At 34.4% G+C, this 25,810-nt stretch overlaps 1 protein-coding gene across 3 annotated transcripts in view; it reads left to right on the top strand.

Annotated features, from left to right (window-relative positions):
* The window catches only part of LOC116340584 (cell wall protein DAN4-like), a 77,686-nt gene that overhangs the window by 26,789 nt on the left and 25,087 nt on the right, over nucleotides 1–25,810 (top strand). For 2 of the 3 annotated variants that reach the window (XM_031767168.1, XM_031767160.1), the window contains exon 3: nucleotides 23,579–23,804. The gene's annotated coding sequence lies outside the window, so the exon portion shown is untranslated. Of the gene's footprint in view, nucleotides 1–23,578; nucleotides 23,805–25,648; nucleotides 25,738–25,810 lie in introns of those variants that run through there. The other variant, XM_031767191.1, reaches the window with a different exon arrangement.

Raw genomic sequence — 25,810 nt, 5'->3', positions numbered from 1 at the left:
TGATTGCAAAGCGCATTTAGAATACTACGGAACTAAAGAAAAAAAACACATACACACAACGAATGTGTTTCGAAGAAAAACGACAAAGTAAGAAAGAGTGAGATGCGTTGCAATTTGAAAATAAAAAAAAACTATGCGCCGCATTTAGTTTGTATTAATAAACACGGTGATTATGTTACCATGAAACGTACCGCATTTTGTATTTAGATTCTTGGATTCGGCAGCGCGTGGCATCGACAAATTAGTTTGCAAGATAACGAATTGAATTACTCAATTTCAGAACGATTTTAGAGGCATTCCGTTTGGATCTCTCTACCCCATTTCAATTGAGTTCCATTTATTTTCGAGACGCAAAAAGTCTCGCATATCTTCACGAAATTCAGAAATAAAAGTGCCGAATACAATCTATATCCGTACGACTCATTCTCGCGTTTAATGCTTGAAAAATCAATCGAATATGAATCAACGTACAGTGAACCCGAAAACAGAATGAGGAAGCAAACGTCCTGCCTCAACAGCGATTCGCATTACATCATTTACTATTGCCGATTTAATACGAAACGATTTTCAATGTATGTCTTGAGTTTCTTTTTATTATTTTCACGAAATCGCTATGAAACACGTAAAAACAGCACACACAGAGAGATAAATAGAAAAAAAATGGCAAAATATTGGTAGTTCGAAAATAAGACGCACATTGAACGATTTTCTGTATCAAAAGTAACAAGGTGAAACACACATCACAGCAAGGATCAAAGGATTTAAAGAACCTTTACATTTTACAGGCACATTTCCGAATTGTATATTAATAATTTTTCATCCATTATCATCAATTGAAATGCTTTTTCAATTGATTCAAAATGGAAAAAAAAAGTTCTACCAGAATATCAGAATTTGGTCAGAAGCAAAAACTGCATTTATTCCATTTTAAAATGATGTGTGAATCAACTAAATGTACGATTGAATGTAGGTTCCATTTCAATATGTGTGCTTTGTCATCTGCAAATGCCCGAATATGGTTGAAAATCTCTTGTAAAATTGTTTTCAGAAAACACAACTTTTGTTAACGTTCTGGAAATTCGAATCCTAGTTCGAATCAATGTTCAACTTTGCATGGTTTTGACGACTTTTGTATATTTGTTACATTCAGCCATAGGCAATGATTCCGTCGAGAATTGAATTTCATATATGCTGTTTTCAATATTTACATTGTATGTATTTCGTTCATTTTTTCCGCCCATCTTCAATATATCTGTAGTTCTTCCATTTGTTGTTTGAATTTCGTTGATGTTTTGATATTTTGATATTGTTCAATCTTAAATTCATGCCGTTCTCGAGTGAAGACGATCAAACATTTGCATCTTATTAGACACAACGGAAAATTTTCCTATGCAAAACTAGAAATTTGCGTAAACAAATCGAAAAAATGTATAAACAGAAAAAGAAAACCATTCCGTTCAATTGGATTGCAATTAAATGTCGAGCTTGAAAATGAATCGAAAAAAACAGAAACAAAACCCAAAATACAACAAATTGATTTTTCAACGATGACCCATTTTTTATTTTGTTACATTGAAATCGCGTCGTCGAACTCCACAAGCGTCCAGTTTCGCATTGAAAAAACAAAATTGCTAACAATCAAATCAATATTCAATTGGCTGCGCAAAATCGTGCAGTTGCTTCCGGCGATGACAAATGACTAAGAAGCGCACCACACGAACCGAATGCGAGCAACGAATTTTGATGAAATTAAGTATTTTTTGCTTTGGGTTGTTTAGTTCTCTCATTCCTTCTCTTCATTTCTCCCTGTCTTTGGCTCTCTTTTTTCGGTGTACTTTTATAGTATCATCAGCAGAGTTTCCACTTCCTTTGCTCTACATGTTCCTGGGATTTTACAAAAGACCGCAGCAGACATGCATTGAGAGGGAGAGAGAGAAACAAAAATATGAATATACAACAGCATTTAGAAGAATGCACAACATTTTTCCCAATTGAAAGAGTAGGAAGTAGAAGATGGTAAAAAAGTTGTCACATTCTGAAAATTTGCGGTTGAACAGTTGTTGACTAACATGAAACAATTGTTTGCCGACCAACAAGAAAAAGCAAATCCGTTTTGTAAGTGAGTCTCCCATAAGTGAAGGAACCTAATCAGATGAAAATGGATGAACAAAAAAAATGTCAAGATCTAACGAAAATGAATGCGTTTTTGTTTATGCGGTGTGTGTGTGTGTGCATGAATGTGTTGCGCCATATGCCATGAGTCGAATGATTCATATCATTTGTTGGTTAATCAAAAACCATACACAACAATTGGCTAGTTAGATTCAGTTTGTCGCTTCTCATGACGAAAACACAGTCTCAACACAATATTTGTCTGTGCAAAGCAAATCAAACACACAATTTAACATGTCGTTAGTGTGTCGTTTGACACAACAATACAAACACATCGACAAAATCTCATCAAACACAGTATTTCGCAACGCCGTTATAATAAACAGTACACAATGTGCAACCAACGTCACATACAGTCGTATGATAGAGAGAGAGAGTGACTATTTGAGAAATGACCAGCATAATGAAAACGGCTAATTTATGATGATTGCTGACTTGCCACAAATTATGCGTTTTGATTCTGATTTGTGTCAGCATACGCATCCAACAATCTAAGTGAAAAAAAGAATGATTTTGTGGTTGAACACACTCTCTTTCGCTCATATTCAGACATTTGCATATTGCATTTTTTTATTCACATTAGTGTTCAATTGGGTACGGTTTCAATTTGATTGACAATAAAACGAAATATGGATATGAGGCAAAATGAAATTTGGTGTCTGTTCGGAATGAACCAGTTTTATAAGCAATTTTCAATTTATGGTGTTAACCTTTTGCCTATAAATGGCCACATTTTCGAGGAAACTTTGTTCATTGACCCGAAACTTCATCAATAAAATGGCTGAATGAAATGAAATTAATTCAAAGGCTCCAAATGTCATGAGGCGCCATAGCCACATGTCGCCCACACGAAAGTTACTAAAATCTCAAGACATCTAATGGATGAGCTTTTAAAATTAGTTTTTTTTTCGCCAATTGTTTTATTTTCAAAGAGTTTGGCCCGAGACAAAGACTTACATTTACTTTCGGAATTGGTATAGATGCACGCAGGAAAGGACGAATTTATTTTTATATATTGTGATGAACGCGTCCTTACAATAAAACACAAATGCAGTTAGCGAAAAGTTTTTCGGATACCGACGTGTATTGATAACCAAAACTAATAGCCAGAGGTTACATTTTAAATAGAAAAATGAACCGAACGAAGAGGACGAGAAAAAAAACAGATGCTTTGGCATTTTCACTGAACATTTTCCGTCTTTTCTTCATTCCAATTTATATGTTCCATCAAAGAACTTTTCAAGTGCACCATAATTTCCAATGCCTAATGGCATCGCAAATAAACATACACACACACACCGCCAAACTCGACTTCCACTTTTGTACTTTTCAATTACGGTAAAATACATGACGCGCACTTTGTGGATTTAATTTTTGTTCGTTTTTCCATTTTCGTCGTCGCTTTTTTTGTTGGTTTCTCATTTAAGTCAATCCAAATTAAAACATTTTTTTGATTAAACTTGCGGAAGAGTTTTTCGAAATAATTTTTAAGTGTGTGTGTGTGAGTGTTTCTGAAAGAGAGTAATATAGCCTTTGGTTTAATTCAACCGCATCTAAATGCATTACGTACATTTTGCCTACGATGCGTGCTCACACGAGTTTTCTGTGCCATTAAAAGCAATGCTATTTCATGTGAAATTTTTCCACAATGATTCATTCGGTATACCACAAACTATTCGCATCGTTCGAATTCGATTGCGTTCCAATTGCATTTAATGCATCTTTATAAATCAAGCGTATTGTTTCATTGAAAATTAAAACGATTTTCGTTCGTTTTCATTTTTCGTTCTTTATAAAATTGCGATCGCTTAAAGTCAAATACATACAATACACGCATTCGGACCCGATCGATAAATGCGACAAAGTGAAGAGAGAAATAAAAAAAAAACACACTCACCAACTAAACATGTGGAATAGAGTGTGCAATTGAACGTCTCCTATTTCGCGGAGCATACAAAACGTGACCTTTGCATAAATATACAATAACAAGCCAAAAAAAAGAAGTGACTACTGAAAAACTTGACTGAAAATTGTATGGCAGAATATTGATATGGTTTGGTCATTATCATTAAATGAGTCGCTGCTGCAAAAGTGCTCTCGACCAAACTTACTGCTGCTTGTTGAAATTACACCATTGTTGTTCAGCGCGAAACAGGATGTTTTATGAGCCAAATGCTAGTGTCGGTTTTCTCCAGAGAGCGAACAAATTCATTGAGCAATTTTAACATCGTTTTATATAAGTAACGCTTGTACATAAAATGAGAGAGAGAGAGAGAGAGAGAGAGAGAGAGAGAGAGAGAGAGAGTGAGAGAGAGAGAAAAAAGTAACAATAATTATGTAAATGCCGGAGACACACCGACCAAACGAAATATTGCGCACGACCGACGACAAAAAAAATACACAGAGAGAATGAGAAAGAAAGTATGCAACGATAAAGCACCACAACTGCTCTGTGCGTGGATGTGCTAATGTGTGACAAAGTTTTAAACGATGACGTCCAAGAAGTGTTTAGTAAGTCATTACTACGATCGTAAACAAAGTATTTGGAAGTGTGTTCGTATTTAAATTTGTTCGGTATTGTAATAAAAAAAAAAGTAAAATTCGGTGCTAGAAAACTGTGTATATAAGAATTTGACGTGCATATCATTGATTTTATGCGGCAGTACGCATTTGATATGGCTTGAAACGCAGGTGACAAACACTGAAATTCAATTAAAAAACTGAAACACATTTTTTTAGAAAGTTTGCCGGGCTGTCAAATGATAAAAATACATATCAAATATTCAACTTTATTTTATGAGCATGTATTATGCAATTGACAAACATTTTAAATTAACTTTTTTTTCTTAATCGTTCAAAATGGATTTCACTTCGGAAATTTTACTATCGACTTAACATTCTGTATGCAAGCGTCAGTTACCATGCGCGTTAATATTCAAATCGATTTTTATATGTGGCTTTTCGTTTGTGTAAATTTCGACGAACTAGTTTTTAAAATGTTCACAACGAAATCAATTTAAATACACATCATGTGTAATGCATTTTGCCTTGATCGTATCGCTTGCTTGTTTGTCTTTTTAAAATTCGTATATACTAATACGAAGTGTAAACAGTGAATGCTCGCGACATGGTCAATCGAAAGACATAGAGAGAGAAAGGAAAAGAGAAAGAAAGAAGAAGAAAACAACATGGTTATGCATTCACCGGCGACGTCACTAAAGCCCATTGCGTTAGTCATTTGAATAAGTCAAACAGAAACGAAAAAAGAGATTAGCGCCTATTGCATATTTCAATTCACCGACAATGAAAACTATGACAATCGAGAGCGACAGCGACGACGAACAAAAAAAAATATATCTCACCTTGAAAATGCATTTTATTATGGTTGTAGGTCTCATAAATACATTCCATTTACGTATTGTTATTATTAGCGCTTTGACCAGTCAACCTGCTGTTATCTTCATTGTTGTCAATCAGCATGGTGCTACTATGTATGTTCGTCATTGTTTTCATTGCTGTGTCTGTTTTTCCTCTCTTTTACTCACACTGATGACGGTGTCGAAAATGTTGTGATTCGTTTTTTTTTTCAACTCCACCTTCTCCTGCCTACTAAACGGTGAAATTCCAAAGCAAAAATAGTTTCATCGCCATGACCCCGACAATAAAAAATTCTAAGCGTAGACACTTTTTTTGTTGTCTTCAACGACATTATTATTTATCATTGTCTCGTCGACGAACGAAAAAAAAGAAGAATCTCGCACCATTCGAAGGGAACAACGTGATAAACAAGCGAAATGTTTAAGAATTTTTGGGAGGATTTATGATAACAAAAAAAAAGAACACGCGCACACAGTAGCACGTTTCATTTACATTTCAAGTGCTTTTAACAAAGAGCAAGAGATTTTGGAAATAAAACCTTTTGTTCAAATTTAAATGTCTTTTTTACATAACTCAAACAACAAGAAGAATAATAATAAATAAAGATGATGATTGTCTGGCGCTTTTACAAATGGCAGGGTACGGTTTGCTATATCAATCACACGAAAAATAGAATCACAAAACACCAATTGAATATTTCCCAAATGATGGCAATTGTTTTTATTCAAAATCAATTTCGGCGAATGATATTGCTTTACATTGTCGCATTGCCTGTTTGAGACTTCATTGAATGGACATTTGATTCAAACATAAAATGACACAAAATTAAAACAGCGATAAATGAAACTTTTTCACATGTTTATTTTACGAAGTAAAACTGGAAAAAAACAACAACAAGAAAACACAAAATATCAAACACTCTTTATTATTTTGAAATGTGCATTGATGATTCATGGATGTATTACAAAAACATTTCGAATAAATTGGGGTTCCCATGGTAATGGACAACAATCTGATCTGTCAATGCTGTGAATGCACGGTGACTAAACGAGTACGACGACCCAAACTATTGTTTAAGCGATAACGATGTTGGTGTTATGTTGCCCGTTTCTGTGCTTTTTTTTCCTTCCAAAGTTCAAATGGCGAACATTTGATAGCGTTAAATGTGAACGAGATAATGATGACCAACCAAATGATGACGGTGTAACTTGGTTTTTTTTTTCTCCGCTCCATGCAAGATGGACAGAAACACAAAAATCCGAAACCATTGCCTTCCTTTTAAATATTGCATTTCATGATGCCAACGGTTAGCTGTGATTTCTTTTGTGCAAAACAATTGATTTTCTTCAGACATAGTCACGAATTGCGGAAGCACATCAATATAGTATATATTTTATGGTGTGTGCAGTTCTATTGTTTTAACAAAAAACCCAACCCAAACCCAAGAGATGGCATAGATAGTCTCTGTCTCTCTATCTGCCCTGACTTTGCTCGTCATCATTTTGTATGTGAACACAATTTTATTGTTTTCTTCAAATTGGAGGAAAATGCTTCTGTTTAACGATTCATCGTCAATGTTTTCTAGCACTTAGCGAGTTATCGCTCATCAATGAGAGACATCATCATTCATTGCGACTGCCAAACAAGCATTTGGCTTGTCTATCTATGTTGTGCTTGCACATGTTGTGTCTACCATTTCCATGGCTTTACAATTTATTTGTCGATTTTTTTGTTGTTGTTGGTCGAGAAGAGTTGTTTATGAGTGGTTTCACTATTCTTGAGACCAAGCCTTGTGAACAACTATCATTTAATGATGTTTCAAAGCTTCCTCTTCTTTTAGCGGCATCGTTTTCAACGATTTTTCGTGCAATTTTCGTTCTTTTCGATGTTGTTTATGGGATTTAAGGAAAAATTTATTACTATGATGGTAAATTATCTATACCCATCATATTTTTTATATATCCACGACATCATATAGCTGTGATGAACTAACGAACAGACCAACTACAAACAAATAAGTCGTTCAAGCCATAAATGTACAAGAAACATTTACAAAAAGCTTATTTGATACATTTGATGTGTGGTAGTTGGAAGATGTGCTGTTTTATTTCATTGGCCACCATATACCCCCCGAACTCGTCTCTTGTATTATTCAACAATTTTCGAGATTGTTTTCACCACAAATGAACGATTTGTTTTACGTTTTGCATTAATTTATTTTACTGCCACATAACATTTGATTTCAACTAATGAACACCAACGAAACAACAACATCAAGTTCTTGAGAATCACTAACACATCACTGCAAAGTTACTTGAACCAATTCTAGTTGAATAACCACATGGGAATGTGTTTGTGTTTGTGTGTGTGAGAGAGTGCAACATCAAAGCGTTTAATGTTGAACTCTCTTTCTAAGGGGTTTAATGATCAACGAATTTTATGGAATTTCACTAGAAGTATAATATAGAATTTTTGTCGAACATAAATAAATTAAATGTATAGTATAGTTTAGTATTTTTTTTTTTAAGCTAATTTCCTGGGGAACATTCTACTTCCGTATCGAAGAATTTCATGTTGCAAAATCTGAATATCCACCAGAATCTGTTTTTTTTTTTAAATTCAACTTCCAACTTTAAGCCACAATTTTAAATGCTCGAAATACGAAACAAACATTCTTACTCTTCAACGTAAAATTCTTTAAAGATTTTTTTCAAACTTCTACTTCTGCATCTTAGCTTCGTTTCTCCTTTTTTTCTTCTTCAACTAATAACAACTTTAATACCGAAAACTTAATACTTTTTTGTTTAGTGTTTTTTTGCTTTCTTCACCACCGATAACACAACAGGAAAGAGAAAAAATCTAACAAATGCCAGTCACGGAAAGTGTTAGTTTCATCATCATCAGAATGGTGCTCAAGAGTGTATTATGTTAGTAGATCAGGCTAGATGAAGTCAATTATTTGCCCGAATAACGACAAGAAAATAGAAATAGCCGCGACGATGATTCGACCTTAATCGATGTGAAATTTTGCATCGCACCGGTGAACGTATAATTTTGTATCATAAATTGAAGAAAATGAGGAACAATTTTCAAATTCAATGACACACATCATTGAAAATGAAGACTATTCGCTTTCTTCAAATGAGTTGAAAGATTCACAAACAAAAAAATAGAGATATGAGTATAGCGTGTGTATTTCACATTTTACAAAGTAATTGAAGTGTACGCATATTCTAGGTATATGTTCTCATTCTTTCATACATACTCATGCTCTCTGTCCCGCGCACTTTAGACGTTTGCTCATAAGAAACATAATTACATTCTCATTTCTTTAAATTGTCGTTCTTTTGTTGTGATGTGTTTCTATTTTTAGACGAATGTGTGTGTGTGTGTGTGTGTGTGTGTATGCTAGAACGTGCATGCCTCAGTACACAATAATAATCCATTGAGATTGCAAGCAAAAGAAACAAAATGTGTGTACGTTTTACAGGAAAAGAATTAAATGGTTCTTCCATGGAAAATTCTGTTCAAAGTAATGGGCGATGGCTGTAGCTCCCTCAAAGATGCCTTTGTGTCCAATTGCCGTTTATTTTATTTTTTATTTCTTTATTTTTCCCATTTGAGTCCTTGTTGATGCTTTGGTTTTGAGTTCTTTGCTTTGTCATGCAATTATCCAATTTGAAAAGAAAAAGAAGAAGCAGAAAATTGCGTATCTATCATGTTTATTTTCACAGTTGAGCTGCGCGACAAAATGATGTCCAATCTCCCGAAAGGAAACAATTTTCATTTACATATCAAAAGCAAATCAATATAATCATTTTTTTTTCTCTCTCTCTCTCTTCATTCGCACGAGAGAAGACCGTTCCGTGCATCTGATTGCAATCGCACAAACATTACCATTGTTACTTCGTATAATTCAATTTGGCGGCATCGAATAATACTCTTGAACATGTAATTCCGTTCGTAAGTCGTTCAATTTCTTTTTATGCACAATAAATTGACGCGTGCGTCTTTGACGGAAGTTTACATCGTAATTTTATTTAATTTTCCTCGTCGAATATTCGTAAACAGACAGACACACATACATCAGTAATACCATTTAAGCATCAGAAATGGAATTGAAAACACTTTATAATACATAAATTGAATACATTGCTTTGATGTTTGAACAAGTTGGTTGGATGGTTGTGTGCCAATGCACAACAAATGTGGATTTATTACAATGTAAAAGGCATTGAAATTACTCAAAAACCTTTTGTTGACATCGATTTCGATTAGTACAATTAAATGTTGGAATATATGGCATTCAAATTGCATTCGGTTTTAAGCAACATTCCACTTGCATCGATATTCGTTTTACCATTTTCCTTGCCTTTGATATAGATATCCAATAAAGATCACGAGTATTTTAATCATTTGTAAAGGCATACCAAATGCGGTGAATTTGTGAATTCAATCAAACTTTAATTGATAAACAGAGAGCTATTGAACGTGGTTCCAATGATCAATCATTTGAAATATTTCAAACATAGGTGAAATACGTGCTTGAAATGGTAAATTACAACGTTTTCCGACTCACAGGTAACACACACGCACGTCAAATTCATTTGCAAATGAAATTAGTCACACTGAAATATATCCCATTATCTCGGATGATATTCATACAAACTTAATTTATACAAAATGATAAGCACATCCCTTTACATTGTCCGGTTTCAAAATACGGAATGGATAGTTTAAACGTCGCTTTGTGACGATACCAAAGAATAACCAAATACTTTATGTATTTGAAATAATCCAAGTTTGTTCATGTTTTTACTGTAAATCTGATTTGAAATGGAAGTGAATCCCAAAAAGTCCGTTTTTCTTTATGTTGTGATACAAAATGAGCTGTTGTAAATACCGTTTGCCAAATACAGTACTTTGCAAATGTTTTGTTGCACAGAGTGAGTAGAGAGAGAGATAGAGAAAGATAAAGGATATTATATAAATTCCGATTTTCAAAGCCACAAACACGAACAAATGTGGTTTTGAATATGTTTCAAAACGATTGACTGTTATATCTGTCTCGGATTTTCGGTGACTACTAATTTATGTTGTCCTTTTACCAGAATTCAAACTTAAAATTACAGCCAATATATTTTGCTTTTTGCACATCGAGAGAAAAAAAAAACAGAATATATTCTAAATAAACAACAACACCAAAAATTTAAATCCAAACAGTGCTGCATCCCTTCTCAACCACAATGTAATCTTATGTACGGCATTCAGACGGTACACATTCAAAGTTTTCAATCTAAAACCGATTTTGTTCACCTCAATGTTAATCCCTCGAAGTGAATTTTAAATGTTTATTTGTGTTCGGTCGATTTATTTTCATGTTGGTCGGTTCATTTTTCGGCAAAACTTTAGTTATATACGTACATGATAAAAAGTGCTAAAAATATATCATTGTTCACAACATAAAATAACTAGCGGCAAAATTTTAATCGAGATTCCCATTCAATATATATTGTGTGTGTATATATCTAGTAAATAGTAGTGACCGCAAATTCTGGAATGGATACCTCTTCAGCATAAAAGGTTCAATAAAAAGCTTTGAAGTTTTTGAATATGGTTTTTGTGAAGCATTCCGTCTTCGTTTTTTTTTTATTTATTTATTTATTTTCATTTTAACTCAAACTTTTCGATTGGAATTGAAGTGGAGAATTTGAAATGTTTACACAATAAATATCGGAAATCAACAAATTGCATTTCAATATGGCCAATAATCAGTGAATTACTTGATCAATTACTCTCTTTTTTTACCTTGTATACCAACCATAAAGAATGCATTTCATTCATGCATGCACATCAGGATCAATGACATACACATAAATACATATAAACAGTCAATCCAACGAAATGAAATAAATGACCAATGAAAATGGTTTTTATATTTGACTTTTTGAACTCGCCGTTTTATTACACGACCTTCATCGTAATGCAATTTTCTTCTCTTCGTTTTTTTTGCGCTCTCTGTATCTCTCGCTCGCATTTTGAGTTCGTTCTTTTTTCTGCTTGGTTTCCTTTGTATAATTCATAAGTTGACTTCATTGCATCATCAAATTTAATTGGGTAGAAAGTCGCACATCTGAATGAAATTCAAAGCGGAGCACACAGATGAATTCTGGGTGCTGCTGCTGTTGCCGCTGATGCTGCTACTGCTGATTATGATGATGATAATAATAATATGACATGAACTTATGCATATAAGAAAAAGCCACCAGCCCAGAATTGTTGTAATGAAAGTGAATTAACGATGTCGGAATGCTAAGAATTGCAAAGCCCATAAAATCGGTATTTGAAATGTGTTTTTGGCGTGGTTCGCATTTATTTGATGATTGATCGTAATCATAAATTTGCACGAAATTATTTACACACGAAATGTGTGAAACGCTATGCTACCGATGCTCTCACATTTATTTTCATCATCGGTCGTTTTGTTTTGGCTCCGGCGATTCCGAAACCTATTTGCATTTCGTGTAGAAGCGTGTTAAAGAGAAATGGCATTTGTGGTATTCGCATATTTTCACACTATATGATCATAAAACAAATACACACACACGCACATCGCGGCGAACGCTGCAAAGCAACGAATGAAAGAAGAAATGACAACGAAAATGAAAAGGCCATGAAATGCGACTGACTGAATCACAATCGAGAAGAATGTCAACTGACAGTTTTAATTGATACATACGAAGCACAAATAATATAATATTTTGCTCATTTTTCGGCCCATACCAATTGGATTGGCGCGCATTCCAATGGCGGAAAAATTGTTATTCGTCATCAAATGAAATAAACCGTATGAACGCACGTACAACATTGATATTTATGGAGCGAAACGACCACATCCATTAGCCACAAAAACAGAGAACCAAGAATCTTCTGCCGTATTTCAAACAGAATTTCAAATGCCACCCATATGGACCAACATGAACAAGACGCACCTAGCTAAATAGCCTGAATGAAACAATAAACGAATGACAAAGTAGTAGAACAAAATCATAAAACTCTAGCTGAAAGGCAATTCTGATAAGGCGCATTTTAAACGTGTGACTATTGCCATCAAAATGAGTGAACGGTGTAGCAAACTATGTGTCATATGTCATACAAATAGAGAGTGTATGAACCAAAGAAATAGCGCGCGCACCAAACGGGACTCCGTATAAAATCGCTCTGAACAAATGAACAACAACAATAAATACGAATGTAAAACACATGTTTTTGCTTGAACCGTATCATTAGCATTCATTATCATCCTTTTGCAGACACATATACACTCACATTCGAATTATCATCATTCCACATTCACCAAAGAGAGCGAAACTCATACGCACATTGCGACAAGGAACGAAAAAAAAAACACCGAATAAAAATCATACACCAATTTATTGGAGTCACACACAAGCATCGGACAAATGTGTACATATGTGAAACATGTTCTTTAATACACACGCACAAACTCTTGCTCTCATGAACTCATGATGCGGTGTGTATACTTTGTGTAATGCGTTTTTTTTATTGTCGTTCGTTTGTTCAATGCTTTTCGTAAGCATCAGCGCGCATATTTACGTTCGCCGTTTTAAATACAGTTCATCCAAACATAATGGTCACTAATATGGTATATACGATCACACGCTGAACGGCGGCGTACATACGGTACGAACAGCAAAAATTGTTTTAATTACGAGTCATGGCCATGACCACACAAATGATAATTGTATTCTTGTGATTGTGCGAAAAACCGAAGATCTACTCTATATATACAGATACTGGATCGGTGTAGGCATTTACGGCCACAACCACTGATGCAATTAACGATGCTATCTCTATATGCTGCATGCCAAATTAAAATAAATTACGGAACTTGGAGAGTTTTGGTCGTTTTTCGGTCGGCCGTTTTTTTTTCTATTTAGATATGCAAACAAGAGCCACATCACGAGCTATATTGAAGAACGTTACATTCGCGCACGCTATATCACGACCCCTTTTTTCGCTCTGTATTACACGTTTTGAAGCCAATTTAATAACGTGCAAACAATAAAACAACCGACGTGAATTACATGAAAATGAGAGAGAGAGAAATATTGAAACTTTAATTGATACGACTACACCTGTATATGTTAACTGCAATGCAAAATGCTTGTTATTAAGATTTTAATATTGCATAGATTTGTTTGTAACACTCTCAGTTATGTATAAAATACTCTGTTTTATGTGTATACTTGTAGGCTTCGGTTAGATTAAAGTTCTCCGATGACGATTAATAATAGACAAGGTAACCGCTTAGGTAATCCAGTCACATTCAATATCGAAGTGAAAGTGACACGGAACGAAGCAGCAAATGGAATACGTACCGAAAAAAGAGGCCGCCACCAACCAAACAAACAACACATTTAAAAACACCAACAATCTGATCATAATGAAAATTGCTTCAAAATGCATGCAATCGCTGATGAATATGAAAATTGTATATTTGCACCTTTATCGCATTTTGGATGTGCATTTCGTATCTAGAAAAACGTGCAATGGCCGTGCAATGTAAAAACATTCAAAATTCGTTCAGCTTCACTTTTATGATTTTCCGACCGACAATTGCACTTTGCCGTAAATCATGCAGTGGTTCCATGTTCAACACATTTTGGCATTGCCATTTAAATAGTTTCTCATAATGGATTTGATGTTGATTCCGGTGTTTAAAAGAAGATATAACCGAACCGACCACAACGGATATTAGTGTTTGGACAAAAAATTCATAAAATGTACAACATATCGTAATGAAACTTTTTGAATCAATCCATCTACCTCTTCACTCTCTTTGTCGCTTTCTTACTTTCTGTCCTGCCTGACTGCCATATTCGCCATAGTTACGGAATTTTCTATTGTTTCACTTGTTTCCGCTTTAGCGCTCGCCCGCTCACTTATTTGCAAAATGCAGTTTCGTCTCGATTTGTTTTGTTTGCTGCACCAGCCATTTTCTTCAGTTATGGAAGTGTACAAACATTTATAATCATTATGCCAAGCGCAAATACTTTATAAACTGTGGATTTTCGGGCGGCATTTTATTCCAAGTATTTGCCATACAGCGCAAAATTCATTTATTATCATTTGCATAAATGCATGAGCAATAATAACCAGTATGAAAACCTTAGACATTTTGTTCCCTCTATATTTCCCTCTCTCTTTCTATCTCTCGTTCTTGCTTTCGCATTTTCCGATATGACCCGAAAAGAAAGATTTATAGAAGCATCGTTTTGTGCATTGATTTTCATTTTTACTTTGAATTCCCAACACTTTTGCGCCATCGCATCGAATGGTACACCAAGTTATAATACGATGTGAATTCATTTGCTCGTTTCATATGAACGCAAATGAACTTTTTTTTATTGAATCGATATATTTATGGGTGGAAAAATGAATATGTCATTATTTTAAGGCATTTTACATGAATAAGTAATTTTCAGTAAGGTATGCCAGTGCTAATTACAAATTGCCAGACAGCACATAAACATAGACTCCCGATATATTCTATATTGTGTAACTACCGAATTGAGTAATGAAACAATTTACATCATACATCAAACGATAAAGCCAACACACAGCAAAGAGGCCGATGCTATGTGTGGTTGGTAAGAAAGTACAATAGAATTATGGTTTCACAGAAAACCCTAAACCGAATATACGAAAAATTGAAACAAAACGAACGAACGAAAGAAAAATGTGTATATGAATAAGTGAAACTATTTTACACAGGTTCTACTGAAACCGGCAATTATGAAGGTATATTCATTTTTTATGTATGCGACAACTTTAAATAAATGATAGATGCTCTCAAGCAAATGTTTGAAATTTCTTTGGAAAAATTCCATTCCATATTTATGTGAAACTTTTGTAAAACTATCTTTTGAGTTTTATTGTTTTTGGATATTTTCGAACTTCTTCTTCTTCTTCTTTTCTCTTGTATCGTTTGGTTATTAGCCATTGATGACAATGCACACAACAAAATGACAAATCTCAAACCATTTCGTTTATTTTTATGATGACGTCCATAAAAAAAAATGTGAGCGAACATTTTCCAGCTCAGTTCAGTTCTTCGTTTTCTTTTCGAATGAAAGACAAAGCCCATTTACCATCAATCGTCAATCGTAAAATAACGAACTATTCCCCTCATTATTAACCCTTAACCGCACAGGCTAAAACAGTAACGTAAGCGCACAGGTGGGGTCTTTTTGGACCCATGAGAAATTTCATGCACAAAACTTATGCAAAATGGTATCCAATGAGTAAAATATGTCATTTTATAGTTAAACCATAGCTTATTCCTTACTTTCCAATACAGCATCACAATTTAATATTGATTTTTATGGAAAAAAAATCAATTATAGCCAAAATGCTTGGTAGTTATTGATATGTACGACTTTCAGACAGTCGTGTCTTTCACTAATATCGCTAATCGACAGTCGTTGGCCAGTTAATGTGCTTCGTGTACTGCGCCGAACTACCTCTCGATATGTGAGATCAATATAGATCGAGTCTCGAGACTGCTTCCCGAAGGGCGATCGCACTTTGAACACTGTAGCTCTCTGGCATTTATGAGTTCAACCCTATGTAAACATTTTTCCTTCCTCTTCTTCTGCATTTGCAAGAAGCATGTGTGATATATCAGCTTAACTCTGAGACACCAGGTGGCAGCACATTTGCGTGATCGAAACCAATTACATTGTTTTATATGGAGTGCGATGAGATCGCGCTGCTTCCGTTCTTCCTCCATACTTGGCAAACATGTTGTTAGACGTTCGCAACAAGGCAAACCCTGCCACACCAGCAACGTTCACCAAATTCACGAAATATGCCCATACATTGTGTTTTGGATAGGATAGATCCGTAAGATCTCCGCAAGAGCTGGATCTAAGCGTGCGTAGGCCGCCGCATGATACATACTTTGATTGGCACGCCTGCTTTGATTTGCGCGTCGAAGCAACACAGAAAAACGAACGAATATATCATGCGGCGGCGTATGCACGCTTAGATCAAGCTCTTGTGGAGATCTTACGGATCTATCCTATCCAAAAAAAAACAATGTATGAATATATATTATAATGACAAATGCCATTTGATTTGCGATGAACAGTATACGTCACGGACGAAACAATTTACTGTGTTGTTGTTTGATGAAATGTAAATTGTTGTGTCAACAAATCTCCATGAGTTTCATATTGGCCCATACAGAATACATCATTTCCCATACAAAATACTTTGGGGTCCAATAGACCCCGTTGTGCTTTTACGTTAGTATTTTGTATAAGACTTCCCAAAACTTCATCTATGCACCAAATATTGAAATTTTTGATTTTATCACATAGATATGATATTAAAAAAGAAAACGCTCAGCGAAATTTTCCAATTTTTTTTTATATTTTTGTGATTTTTTCAAAAAACTAACTCTTAGGGCCTAAGAGACCCCACGTGTGCGTTTGAGGGTTAATATGTCGATTTATTTCTTTCACCGAGTGTGAAAATTCCAATACACAAGTCCGGATATGCAGAGTACCAGCCAACCACTCACAGCACATATCATTCATTCGTTTGGAATGCGACGAATTTTCAACTCGGAACGAAATGGAAAGTAAACGACATACATAAAAAACGTATCATAAACGTCATATTGTGTCTGTTCTGGTCTCTGGTATCTCTTTTTCTGGTTTGCCTTTGCTGTTGTTGTTGCTGTCTCATCATTTGTGTGTGTGTGTGTGTTTTTATCTTATTCATTATTGTTTTTCTTTATCTCTTGCATCCAATCCATTCATTTCAAAGTGTCGTCATTTTCCTTTCACATTTCATATGCATACGAACACGTGTGTGTGTATGTTATTATTTAAGCGATATTTATGATGGACACGTTTTCCTAATATGACATAAGATATCTTTGTGTTGTTATTCATTCTTGTTTTAGCGATTTATTTGTACGTTTATTTTCCACATAAATATCAAATGTGAATTGTTTTGATCCTTCATAACGTTGTTTTTTTTTAAACGTAAGCTCGTCATTGTAATTGTTTCATTAGTTGTTCTTTCAGATCATCAAATCGGATCAAATCGAATTCAATCTTTCAAAATGGAATTCCAATGTGTCATTTTCTGGTTTTCTTTCTTCATCTCCGCGCATTTCGCGTACGCTCTCTCCTCTCTTTCTTGATTTCTCTCTTTTTTTCACCATCATGTTCGAAATGTTGATGCGATACATTTATGAGATTAAGTTAAATTATGTCGGTGTGTCAAAGATGCACACGCCGGATTTGTTCAGAAAAAAAAAACAAAACAATTCGAATGGAATGTCTTGAAACAATTCCAAAATAAATTCTCATATAAAGTAGAGTAAATGTGGCGCTAAACCAGAGAGAATGTTTTGTTATAAATTCATTGTTTTGATCGGGAGGCTAATGTAACCGGCATACCACTAGGGAGAGTGAGAGATCTTTTTGAATAGTAATCGATGAAACTTGGGGATTCGATGTGTCACATTTCGGATAATCAAACTTGTCTCTTACTTATTCGATGGAATAAATGTATTTTTTTTATCGCATCACGGTTTTACATTGTGAAATGTCGCAAGATAATCAATGATTCAGAGGCCTCTCACATTATACGTATCATGTACGCATGCACACATGTTATTGCTTCCACAACAGCATGTCAATGCGTTAACAACATGGCAAGGTTGACAGAATGAAAGTCAGCAAAGAATGAAAAAAGAAACCACTTTCTAGCACAAATAAAAGCAACCAAGAAAAATTGCAAATTTTATTTTGGCCAAATAATTCTCAGCTGCCATATATACCTACTTTAAACAAAATATACGATAAGTGCGAGTGTCATAATGTTGTATCGGTTGCCTGCTTATGTTGAGGTTCATCGAGTGTTCTTTCTGTTGTTTCGGTTTTTTGTTGCTGTTTGTCAAGTACTGTGTGTGTGTGTATTTCGCAAAAGTGATGTGATAACGAACGTTTCGGGACGTTGTGTTGCCTGTTGACAGTGAGTGACTGTAAAAGCATCCATAAAACTGACACTGCTAACCGTGGTTGGTGTTTTTGTTGCACCCAACGAAAGAATACAACAAATAATTGTTACAACACCACATCATTTATTTATCATGGTGACGTGCTTTGTGTGAGTGTGTGTGTGTGTGTTTATAGTTGAATAAAACATGAGGAAGATTTGTAAACGGGCCAGTGTTGCAAAAACAGAGCCCGAGATACAAGCATCACACTCTTTTATTTTCAATGAACTCCGTCTAGGTGCAAATAGTGGCTATAAACATCACTCTCTGCTTCGTGATTTTATTATCATTCTCTGTTTGCTTCCTTTTCTTTGTGTCGTCTGTACAAGCTTTTACATCAATGCATGTGCAAATGTTTGGCTTAACGCTGATGAGAAGAGGGAGAGAGGGAGACATCTCGCTGGCGCAACAATTCAACCGAATAACGGAACCATCCTTAACTTTGTACACCTCTTGTCGAATATAATATATAGATAGTGTATGATTCATATGATGGCTGATGTTACACTTTTTTTGCCTGTTGGGGCTGGACACAATGTATATGTGTGGATGTGTTGAAGTATTAAAAGCAACAATATGCTCTTTCGATGCGAGTAGTTTTAATATACAGACACACAACATAATTCATTACACCTGTATATAAATATGCTCACTGAACTGTCCAATTCGATTTAGTGCTCAGCGAGACAGAAAAACTATTACCGTAAATGGTTTAAGTTTGCAATACTGTGCCAGTGCCAGAATTTTCACTCACTCTCTCTCTCTCTCATACACATAAAAGAAATTCTGAACATGTGCAACTTCAAATTGGCATTGCAAACAAAAAAATGACCAAACGGTCAAGCACGAGCTCAAATTTAATGCTGACCACCATGTAACGATCGTAATATTCGTTTTCATCATCACATCACCACCAATCGCCACTCTTGGTTCATTGATCCATTCAAGTACACGCACAACCGTTGACGATTTGAAGTGCAGCACCTGAATTTGACTTTATTTTTGTTACATATTTTGTTCATTCTCTAGTTCACTTTGTGCAATCAGGTCAAGTAAAACGCTATTTATACACCTGATATATGTGTTCACATGCAATTTCAAAATCAATCAAATGAAATTTCCGTAATTTCTTTAAGTGCTCTCTAGCTTCAGCAAAAACGAACCACGAAACAGAATGAAAAAAAAAAATAATGTAAAAATCGCACACGTAAACGATATTTTTTAAGGAATGCAATCGCTTGTCAGATTTATAGCGTTTGCCATTGAAAATTATTTTTTTGAAATCGATATAATGAGATTCACCTGATTGCATGGTTTGTGAAGAAGGTATCCCCCTGACGGGTTGAGAAATTACCCCTCGACAAATGTTGGACCTTTTTTTGGCAATCAATTTCTTGGAGACAAAAATATCTCCCTAGATTTTTCAAAAAAAAAAATAAGATAAATTTCTTTTCGACATTTTGGACTCCCTTCAGAATCTATACCTGATTGGTTTAACGTAAAAAGCAGTAATATCGTTTTTTGATTCAATCTTAAAATGAGATTATAGCCCTGTACTTCAAATGGATCGCGTAGTAGAATTGTAAATTCCGCAAATTACCTTTGTTTTAAACCGAATTCAATAACATTCAACTCAAATTCAATGTAATATCATAGCAATCAAAAGATGTCAGCGATATTTTTAGAAACGCATTCATAAATAAGGGCATTCAACAAAAAAAAATCAACAATGACAGACAAAAAGTCAATGTGCGTTCATCAAGTGAAAAAATTTCAAGCAAAGAGACAGAGAAAAAAAGGTGCTATCAAACTGAAGCCAGACTAGAGACAATGGCCATTCATAAAACACAAAGCTATCGAAGAGGCCAACAAACATACAAACACAATATAAAAAAAACTGACAAAGAAAAATGCAAATCAAAATCAAAACGAGTGAACAAAATAAAACCGAATAGTGAAGCACAAGAATGATTGCACAAACAAAAAAATGCACCGTTGACATTTGCACACAAATTAGCAGCGAGTTTCACCCGAATGTATGAATTGTGTACGATTAAATGTATATGGCAACCACAAAATACGACATGTCATTGCATATTTACAGTATGTCAACGAAAAATATTTGAAAATAGACACACAAAACAACAAAAAAGTGTGAATTCGCTTCAATAAGCAAAATTCTCTGCATTTCAATTAAAATGCGTCAATGCTTAAGCGCCAAATATGTATATGTATATGCTCGTTGGAAATCAGCACTTGTTAATGTTCCAAATCGTTAATGCGTGAATCGTCTGTATGCTGCTGTATTATTTGCGCTCGGCTAAAAAACTCCATACAAACACAAAATACTCGCCCACCGCACAAGAGACGAAAATAAATTGGATATAGATTGAAAATGTTGAATGCAGCCACGATGAACCGATAATAGAATTCATTATGCAATTTTATTTTATTTTTTGCCCTCACACAATAATCTGATTTGAAACATTCAATTCCAAATTGATGATTTGTGACTGAGTTTCTTTTTTGCGGTGAAACGAAAACGAGACAGCAAAATGTCGGAACGAATATTCTTCTTGGAAAAATGACCGAATTTTTCGGAAAACGTTCGCGAAAAAGTATATTCAAAAAATGTTCCCACTTTTTTCTGGTTCGCTTTTCATTTCACCGCAAAAAACCTAGTCACAAATCATCACAACTATATAACACCTTCATCACCATCGAACCGTGGAGGAGTGTGAAATGAAAACAAAAATAAAAGAATTAACGAATTGTCCGAATCCCGTTGTTTGGATTTTGCGAATTGAAAATCACAATTTTAAATTGGATTTTGAGACGAAGCAATTCCATCTACTTCATGTATATGCACGCCAACATCCAAATTCAATGAACAAATCAATAACCAAAGGTCTATTCACACTTCTGGTAGAACGCAAAACCAATTTTTCGCTTTTTATTGAACGATGGTCATGGAAGGTTGTGGCGCATGTAATTTTTTTTATCTCCATCTATTTCAAAAATCAATTCAAAGTCATAATTTCAAGAGATCCATCATAAATTCTCGTTAACTATGTAATATGCACCCGGGAACATAAGTCGGAGAATACTAAGCACCATTTTTTCTCGTATGACATTTAATGCTGTCTCTACAAACAATTATGTATTTAAATATTCATGTATTTGTTTTTGAGAATGTGTATCAATTATTTGAAATATTGTCGAGCATGTGAGTTCATTTAACGAGCATTTGGTTTTCGTTGAAATAAAGGGAAAGAGAAAGTGAGAGAGAGAGGGGGGGGAACCATTTCATGGCATTCTATGCCTAATATTTCCAGCCTATTATTCTGTTGTTATTCAATGAAAAGACGTCAAAACGACATAACCATCGTGAAAAGTGTGCATGTAATATGGTGTCATTGTGATTTGGCACAAGAGTTTTGATTAATCGATTAGAGAGGATGTAATGGATTCCATTGTTTCACTTAATAATGAATCTGATAATCGAATATACCCCATAAAGTGTGGTTTATATTCTATCGTTTTCTATATCGCTTCGGGTCGTAGCTAATTATAAATTGATAATTTATGGAATGTCAGCTTGCTGTTGTTTTCTACATTATTTCACGAGACCCATTCAAGATAAATTGGGTTAAATCAAAAATCATCGTACATGGATGTGTGTGTGTGAGTGTGATCTCATCAAAAGTGAATCTTTTTTGTATTTACGTGCACCGTATTGTGTTATACCTGTTTCGAAAATTCAATTTTAATATGGGTCTATGTGTGTTTATATTCGATTTAGCATACTAAAATGCATACGATTTATAAATTGGGCCATAAAATGGGTTTTAGAAAATGAGTCATCAGTGACATACAATGTTGTTTTATGTTTAAGTTTCGGGGATATGTTTCATAAATTAACGTTTGAATTTGTTCATTAATTAAAATGAAACGAAACCTATTGAGCTAAGCGTTGTTGATTCTTCTTCATCACTCTTGCTCTCTCTCTCTCTCTCTCTCTCTCTCTCTTAACTCGTAAAGTTAGGCGAATTCCTTTTTGTAAAGTGAAACTATAGTTTAAGCACAGAGAATGAGAAAAACAGAAAAAGAAATGCTCAATGAACAATAGAAATAGACATGTATTCTATGTAAAAATGGTATCGGTGAAAATTGTACAATACATAAAATGCTTGAGTGAAAAACTTTTCGCGAAAATGTTATAAAGTTGTACGTTCATTTTTCATGTTGTGAAGTGAGCAATCGTTGTTTAAAAAAAAATAGAGAAGTGTATGTGTGTTCAAAATCTGGCATGCCAACAATTCGGTCGATGATGTTTTTGTCTGAGCACAAAACTTCTTCTCTCGAGTCTTCATTTTTCTCCAAGTTTCGCTCGTGCTATCTCTATGGCATTTGAAAAATTCAGTGAAAACTACTACTTTTTTTTAAATTTTATATATGTTTCGTTTGTTTCATCATTTTTCATGTAATACCTTGACTGGATCCTTAAGATTCGCAAAACGTTTCGACGTTATTCTTTTCCACTTTTTTCCACCATGCTTCATCATGCATTTTGCTTGTATCAATCGAAAAAAAATTTAAGCAAGAAGAGAAAAACTTTCACGTATTCATTAAAAATTGTATATTCAGCAAGCGCGGCGATTTGAGAAAAAGAACAACGTACATACATGTAATAATTAATGCACGTAACATCGAAGAAAAGATTTTTTTTTTCATTTATTTCATGCTGATTTGTTTCTTTCGTTTTTTTTTGCGTGCTTGGACAATTCGATTCTTCATGTTTGTACACGCCGCGTCGATTTAAAATCGGTGGCAATAGTTAGCTCATAATAACATGTAACGATTAAATAATCACAATTCTGCTTTGTTCAACTTTGGTCATAACATATTGTTTTCGATTTGTTTCAGGGCGTCAACGAATATAGCAACAATACATGTTTCCAAGCCATAAAATGTTCATGTAACGCATGCTGATTAGCTTGGTATCACCCTTTTTTGAAGAAGCTTAAACAACTACGTACCAACTCTATCATCATCGACATCATCATCGAATACAAAAAAATATAAACACATACAGAGCGAGAGCGAGAGAGAGAGAGAGAGACCAAGAGTGACCACGGCATTCAAACACATAGTAAGTACTATCGATAATATTTAACCAACAGAAATGTGGCCACAACAACGAAGTCATTGTGGCATTGTGCAAATGAGTGAGACCAATTGATCGACGATTCACTTAATTAATATTCACTTCACATCGATCAAAGTAGATACAAAAGAACGTTGTCATTATCCTACACTTATCCATCGTTGAACGTTAATCACACAGAACCGTTGAACTCTGCGCACGACCACGAATGCGAATTAGCTACTGCAAAAAATAATACATATATATCTCAGCTCGAAGATCAAAGGGTTTCCATACAAATCCACCGATTTCTTTCGAATCCAACCATTGAACCTGGCAACCCGCAAAAGTTATGCACCGATTATGTATTGTCTAAAACTGATTTTCCGTTGAAAATAATCACGTCGTAACAATGGAGCAAATGCAATCAATTGCTACTAATCGTTTAATCGTTTGTAATAATTGAGTTATATGCTGATTTAATTGCTAAATCAGATCAATTAATAATCAATTAGAAATCTCTTCCATTCTACAGCAGACATAAATGGTTTTTTATTTTTTGAAATTTAGAACCATTGCTTACATTGATAAATAAACATTATTCACGACATCATTTTTAATTCCAAGAGCGGTTCGTTTCGTTTTATATGGCATATCATCGGTAAACAGTGCCAAAACCATTCAACTCAATCCTTTTGATATCGTTGATGTTATAGTTTATAATGGTCAATAACAACATTGACGTGAAGTATAAAAAACATCGAATCGCCATGAATTCAATTTATTTTTGTTTGCGGTTTGGCGAAACGAGTCCGATTGCAAATAATTGCATTGTGTTCCCACGGACATGTTTTCGTTAAACACACACACACACATGTACACAAATCGAAAATATCGATCGATTAAATGGAACACTCATTGGATGAGACTGTGATGCTTTGCGAGTGAAATGGAGAAGCTATTGTTGTGTATGGTTTTTATACAACCACCTGATATTTTCAGCCTGAAAAATAAAAAACAACAAACAATCAAAAACAACAACAACCGATAACATGTATAATTGAATTTTACACATTTCAATTTGTATTGCTGACCGGTCATTTGAAAATTGATCGATTCGTGTTAATCAACATCAAAATCAACAAAAAACACACATTTATTTACTCAAGTGCAGTGGATTACATTTGATGTGTTTTTGAAAATGAACTCGATTCGGCGAATCAGTCGCGCAATTTTGTCAGTTTCAAGGACATTTTGTCACTTTACGATTTACGACAATTTTGTCAGTTTACGATTTTTTCAAGCATTTCATTTCAATCATATCTTCTTATTTTTAAGAATATTTCGATGAAGTTAACATTTTTCGGAGAAATTGATAAAATATAACAACAAAAAACCTCTTTAACAACAAATTTCTTCAGGCCATTTCCATTCGATTTCTAAATAAAATTGTTCAAGCTACCGAATGAAGAAAATTGAAGGAAAATTATGGTACCCGTGTGGCACTGATCACACAGACAATTTTACAATAATGGTATTTATTCGATTGTTTTCTATCGTATGTTTGCAGAGGTTCATTTATGTTGTATGTTTAACACCATGTTTATTCTACACCATCATAAAACCTCTGCCAACTTGGTCCATTTTTTTCTCAAATTTTTTTTGAGTTTATTTACTCCATCCAACGAGAGAAAAAAGTGTTTATTTGTCCCAAAATGAAAGAAAAAGAATAACCATTATTCTATTTTTGGTCATTGGAAACGAAGTAAATGTTTCGCGTGCTGGCTCGAGACCTATTTAATGGAGAAAAAAAAATCAAGATCCACTGAACAAGAAACTGAATAGAAATTACACAAGACAAAAAAGCAACAGCATGAAAAAAAGATCATGAATTTTTTCGTGTAATTTTGCACACGGGACATTTCACTAACAAAAGAATGTAAGTGAATATTATTATTATTATTATTATTATTATTATTCTTTATTTGTTAGCAACTTTGCTACTCATTTTT

Source organism: Contarinia nasturtii, unplaced genomic scaffold (assembly GCF_009176525.2).
Source record: "Contarinia nasturtii isolate CC-2019 unplaced genomic scaffold, AAFC_CNas_1.1 Cnas_scaffold_129, whole genome shotgun sequence".
Lineage (NCBI taxonomy): Eukaryota > Metazoa > Arthropoda > Insecta > Diptera > Cecidomyiidae > Contarinia > Contarinia nasturtii.
Note: the sequence above shows the minus strand (reverse complement) of the source record. Positions and strands in the feature narration are given on the sequence as shown.